Here is a 6,408-nt window from a genome sequence, read left to right as displayed (position 1 = left end):
AGAAGATAGAGAACAATGAGAAAGAGAGAGTGAGGAGTGGAGAACTTACTTTGAGAATATCGAAGCTCCTTTATTTATAGGGGAGGAGTTGGAGTCATATCCGTTTCGGAGTCTGGATAGCCTTCCGGATTTGGCGTGTAAATTGATTCAAAGGAGTTATTTCTTTTTGCACGAGAATCAATCATGGAAAAAAATTTTTTATCTGGACTTTTCTAATTTGGGACAAAGAGAGGCAAATCTGGTGGCAAGGAGCTTAGCTCGGCTATGGACGAGCTATAATAGATCGTCCGTAGCCAGGATTCTAGAGATCATGGAGCGTGCATTGATCTCAAATGATCTGAGATTAGTCGGCCATGTACGAGATATAGTAAGTCGTCCTAGACTGAGGTGAACTAGGCACGAGCCGAGGAACGAAAATCGTTACTAACTCAATGGGTTACATCTGGCGATCTTTATATCTGTTGTATACTTGTGATCTAATAGGCGTCCATCTTTCATAACTCGATCGGAGCCGAAGATGTGATAGCCGAGGTCGAGGTACTGATCCACAACAGCTTCAATCCTTCGCATCACCCCCTTCCTCTCCCCTCACCTCGCTAGTCATGCTCTTTCCCTCCGCATACATACCTCCTTCAAGACTCCAGTCTCGTAGAGTTCTGATCTCTCTCTCTTCCGCCTTGCCGTCTTTGATCTCTCTTTCTCTTTTCGGTCTCTGTCAGTGTTTCAAGATGTATTTTAGGTGCTTGCCATATAGTACTTTTACAAAAAATTTAAAGATCTAAATAAATAATTTAGTGCATTCATCTCATTTTGGTGCATAATCGAATAAAATAGACTGCATGTGATGGCTGATATCGATAAATAGTGTAAAATCTATACTGTATTTGTTCGTCATATGTATGGTGTTAAATATCACCACACTACTAAAGTATTGGTAAGATAATCTTGACCTCCTATCAATCCAAAAAATATTTTACATATTATTGTGAATATCTAATTGGATGGTGTAAAAGAATACCAGATTCTCAACTTACAGAGTTCAGAAATGATTAACTATTGTTTGTAGATTAATGTTGAATAACTAATTTTAGAGGTTGGTCTTAAGGTTGCTAAGATCTTTTCTAGTAAAGCTTATATTTTGTGTACTTTCATATAGTTGTGAGAGAGTACCTATGATTTATTGAGTAAAAATATTTTGCTTATATATAGTCTATATAAATTTCTTGTCTTCTTTGGTGATCTTTCTGTATGATCAGAGGAAGCAAATTTTAAATGGACTATGAATGAGCTCATGATTATAAATATCAAGAAACATCGTGACCTCCTACTTGCCAATTTTATTCTTTATAATGTGTATTTTTGCTTTGCATCTAGTGCAAATGCTCTGTCCTTTCTTGTGCAATGTTGTAGGTGCTGCACGATCTTGCCCATCAATTGATATATTGATCTTAGGCTTTTAGATCCCTTCTTTATAATATGTGAATTTCTGCCTAGTGATTTTTTTTATTCTTAGAGGATTGATAAAATGATCCTTTTTGAATATCAAATCATTTGTGATAAGCATATTGGTTGTAGGCTCTCATTGCTTCTTTTTGAGTATCGAAGACTGCTTTCATATAATGCCAAATTATCAGTGTTCCCTAAGCTTTGAGTTTGGTTAGTACAATCTGCTTGCTTAAAAGTCCTCTCTATATGATCAGTATTAGTTGAGTTGGAAGTGTCATCGAATAAAATATAATCATTTGTATTGTTTCCTCCTACAAAACTATCTAGTGTATTAAAGACGGCTGTCATGTTATCATCGTATATACTTTCTTTATTCATCATATATATAATTCGATAAAATTATTGTCAATAAAATAGAGTTAATATAAGCAATATTCAAATACATATATTCTATTAAATAATGTACATTGTATTCAGCTATTTAAAGGAGGATGCAATTAAAATGCAATTCAATGATATAAGATTCAGTTGGAGAGCCTACTTAAAAACTCATTTTTACTTGTGCATATCAAATGTATGGCATGTGATGGATATCATGTCTATTGCAAATGATGCATATCAGATATTTTGTTATCTGCTAGGAGCTTATATTTATCTTCTAATTAAGTAATAGTGGTTAATATGTACCTTGCACTCAAGAAGTGGAGAAGAAAGGATTTCAGCGATCTGTTGTTGACAGTGTAACCCTTTCCTTGCTCTTGTCTTTGTTTAGCTTTAGATGAATGTAATTCTTCTTTGAGCTATCTTCTAATAAAAAAGAGGGAGGTAGGGGCTAGGATTCCAATGAGAGAGGAGTAGGGAGCTGTGTTTTACAAAAAATTTAAAGATCTAAATAAATAATTTAGTGCACTCATTTCATATTGGCACACAATTGAATAAAATAGACTGCATGTGGTGGCTGATATCGATAAATGGTGTAAAATTCATACTGTATTTGTTCGTCATATGTATGATGTTAAATATCACCACATCACTGAAGTATTGGTAAGATAATTTCGACCTCCTATCAATTCAAAAAATATTTTATATACTATTGTCAATATCTACTTGGATGGTATAAAAGAATGTTAGATTCCCAGCTTATAGAGTTCAAAAATGATTAACTATTGTTTGTAGATTAATGTTGAATAACTATTTTCAGAGGTTGGTCCTAAGGTTGTTAAGATTTTTTTCAGTAAAGCTTATATTTTGGGTACTTCCATGCAGTTGTTAGAGAGCACCCATGATTTATTGAGTAAAAATATTTTGCTCATATAAAGTCTCTATAAATTTCTTGTCTTATCTGGTGATCTTTTTGTATGATCAGAGGAAGTGAATTTTAAATGGACTATGAATAAGCTCATGATTATAAATATCATGAAATATCGTGACCTCCTACTTGCCAACTTTATTCTTTATAATACATATTTTTGCTTTGTATCCAGTGCAAATGTTCTGTCCTTTCTTACGTGATGTTGTAGGTGCTGCATGATCTTGCTCATCAATCGATATATTGATCTTAGGCTTTTAGATCCCTTCTTTATAATATGTGAATTCCTATTAGTAATTTTTTTACCCTTAGAGGATCGATAAGATGATCCCTTTCGAATATCAAATCCTTTATGATAAGCATATTGGTTGTAGGCTCCTATTACTTCTTTTTGAGTATTGAAGACTGCTTTCATACAATGCCAAATTATCAGTGTTCCCTAAGCTTTGAGTTTGGTTAGTGCAATCTACTTGCTTAGAAGTTCTCTCTATATAATCAATATTGGTTGAGTTAGAAGTGCCATTGAGTAAAATATGATCATCTGTATTGTTTCCTCCTACAAAACTACTTGGTGTACTAAAAACGACCGTCATATTATCATCATACGTACTTTCTATATTCATCATATATGTAATTCAATAAAATTATTGTCAATAAAATAGAGTTAATATAAGCAACATTCAAATACATATATTCTGTTAAATAATGTACATTGTATTCAGCTATTCAAAAGAGGATGTAATTAAAATACAATTCAATGATATAAGATTGAGTTGGAGATCCTACTTAAAAACTTATTTTTATTGGTGTATATCAAATGTATGGCATGTGATGGATATCATGTCTATTACAAGTTATGCGTATCAGGTATTTTTCTATCTGCTAGGAGCTTATGTTTATCTTCTAATTAAGTAACAAGTGGTTAATATGTACCTTGCACTCAAGAAGCAGAGAAGAAAGGATTTCAATGACCTGTTGTTGACAATGTAACCCTTTCCTTGCTCTCGTCTTTGTTTAGCTTTAGATGAATGTAATCCTTCTTTGAGCTATCTTCTAATGAGAAAGAGGGAGGTGGGGGATGAGATTCTAATAAGAGAGGAGTAGGGAGCTGTGGGGTTGGGAATTAGAGAAAGCAGTGACAAGGGAGTTAGAGTGACGATACTTCGACCGGCAAGATAGAAAGAGAGAGGAATAAGGTATGTGATGGTACGGTGCAAAGAGCTTCAGTGGATGGTTTTGACAAGAGATAGAGATAGGGAGGAGAGAGGAGAGAGAGAGAATGAGATGATGGGCTAAAGGAAGAAAGAGAGAGGTTGGGTGGATGGTTCCGACGAGTGACAAAGATAAGGATGATAAACACTAATTTAGTAGTGCAAAGAGAAAGGGGAGAAAATTAGAGGCCGGTCCAAAGAGAGAGAGAGCTTGGATAATTTGTGCCAACAAGAGAGAGAGAGAGAGAATAAAAGGAGGGGCAAGAAACCAAAGAGAGATGGAGTCAGATGCTCCCACTACAAAAAAAGATGAAATTACCGATTTTTTTTGCCGATGCTTTTGGTAAGCGTCGGCAGGTTGCGCTGACCTGCCGACGGTTTTAAAAAGCGTCGTTTGTTAACGACGCTTAAAAGCGTCGTAAACTTTGTGCGTGTCAATACCGACGCTTTTAGCAAAAGCGTCGTTAAATAAATAAAATACCGACGCTAAAAAGCGTCGGTAGGTTCGTTTAATACCCCCCTCCTCCTGTGCCCTAATCTATCTACCGCCACCCCTTTAATTTCCACCCGTTCCTCCGCCGACCCCGGCCCATCTCCGCCGCCGGCACCGCACCCGCCGTCCATGCGCACCCGCCGTCCACGCCTCACCTCCGTCCGCCGCTCCCCTCTGCTGCCGCATCCGTCGACGCCGCGCCCATACGGTCCAAGCCATACGCCGTTCGCCACCCGACCGGCCCTCCTCCTCCTCCTTCCCTTGTTCGGCTGCTCCAAGCTTCCCACCATCCCACTTCGCCATTCGGCCACCCCAAATCGAAGGGAAACAAAGCCTGCTCGGCCGCTCCACAGAAATTTTGAAAGGTAAAATGTTTTCCCCATTTCACTTGTTTTTCTTTTCATTCATTCTTCTTTTCAGAGATCTGATGGGAAGGAGAACACCTGAGAGAGGGAGAGGGGAGTTCTTAGGTTTCGGTTGGGGTTTGTGTGAGGGGTTTCTTTTCATCTGTCCTTTTCTGTTCTTTTTGGTTTTTCTTTTTCTCCTTTTTCAATTTTTATGTTTGTCAGCGTCAGTGATGTTTAACGTCGTTTTGTTATCCTTGCACTTTGATTGCCGGTGAAGAAATTTTGCGGGAAATCATTGACTGAGATGCTTCTTTTATTCTTAATTTTATCTCTCTTGTGCTGTATCTCTGGATTAATGATGCAACCATAATCTGCATTATGTTTCTGTAACTCCGTTGAAGGATTTGAACATGATGTGTATCTACTGAGATCTGGTAAAATAGCTTTGGTGTTTTCTGCAAAGATATTATTCTAAACATTCTGGGGCATGTTTATGGGTCACAAGAAAATTTTTGGTTTGTTTCTTATGACAAGTTTCGAGTCCTGAAAGTCCCTTTCTTTTTTAGTTTATTTTTTCAATTGGATCAATGATGCCCGTAGTCCGCATTATCTTTCCGTAACTTCGTTGAAGGAATTGAAGATGACACCGATCTACCGAGATCTAGTGAGACTATGTAAGGATGCTGATCCATTCTAGAGGTTCATGCATTTTTGTTATTCTTCCAGGTCCAATCCTTTGAGAATACTAACGCTTTTGGATCTTGCTTCCCCCCTTCTGTTTTTACCTATTTTTGGTAATCCTTTTGTTGACTTCACTTATCTAGTTTCTAGCTTGCCTCTTGATTCAATACTAGAGTTTCTTTTCTATTATACCACAACTTGATTTATTTTTATTTGTTTCAGATCAACTCAGCAGTTATCTGTGGTTCCTATTAAACACATCTGTGTAATTGTATGAAAATATGCTTATGCACCCACTGCCTGTTTATTTCACGGTAATATGTGGTAACAAAGAATCTAAGAATTCCTAATATGAATGGAGTGATGATCCATTCATATTGGGGTTTGTGTGAGGGGTTTCTTAGGTTTCGTTGAGGAGAAGGGCCTGAACTTTCCGTCTCCACAGATGTAACGTGATAAATTATTTAACTTTGGACCATCTGTTACTCTGTTCTCACAGCTTAAGCACATATGTACATGCATGAAACCAGGAAATGTATAAAAAGTTCTATCAGTTACATGTTTGCATACATATACATGTACATAGGTATATCAAACTGCCCCATTTCCCTATCAGATTATTATATACATAAACAGATTAACCATAAGTCTGGGATCTAGTTATGAAGATTAGCTCAAAATTTACATATGAAATTCTTGGCAGACCTGAGGCTCTTGTCAACTTCATTAAACAATTTGTTTGTGAATGACTTGAGTTTGGGTCTCAGTTGAATATGCTACTCAAGCTTGGCATGATTATAAAACAGGTGAAGCTTGAGCCAGACTTCACTTCCTCGAGCTTGGCTTGTTTACGTCTCTAGCGATCATTTCTTCTCCATGATACTGATGAAATATATACATCCATAATTAGTAGTATTTAGA

General features: G+C 36.8%; 3 non-coding genes across 3 annotated transcripts; all 3 read left to right on the top strand.

The window, feature by feature from the left end:
* Positions 1-5,024: 5,024 nt before the first annotated feature.
* On the top strand, positions 5,025-5,116 carry LOC140853895 (small nucleolar RNA snoR26). Its single transcript, XR_012137037.1, has one exon. It is a non-coding gene; the product is annotated as a small nucleolar RNA snoR26 (small nucleolar RNA).
* A 36-nt stretch (positions 5,117-5,152) lies between these two features.
* LOC140853897 (small nucleolar RNA snoR27) lies at positions 5,153-5,242 on the top strand. The gene has a single exon (XR_012137039.1). It is a non-coding gene; the product is annotated as a small nucleolar RNA snoR27 (small nucleolar RNA).
* A 142-nt stretch (positions 5,243-5,384) lies between these two features.
* LOC140853896 (small nucleolar RNA snoR27) lies at positions 5,385-5,472 on the top strand. Its single transcript, XR_012137038.1, has one exon. It is a non-coding gene; the product is annotated as a small nucleolar RNA snoR27 (small nucleolar RNA).
* The last annotated feature ends 936 nt before the right edge of the window (positions 5,473-6,408 follow it).

This window comes from Elaeis guineensis, chromosome 14 (genome assembly GCF_000442705.2).
Source record: "Elaeis guineensis isolate ETL-2024a chromosome 14, EG11, whole genome shotgun sequence".
NCBI lineage: Eukaryota > Viridiplantae > Streptophyta > Magnoliopsida > Arecales > Arecaceae > Elaeis > Elaeis guineensis.
This window is presented reverse-complemented; position numbering and strand designations above follow the sequence as displayed.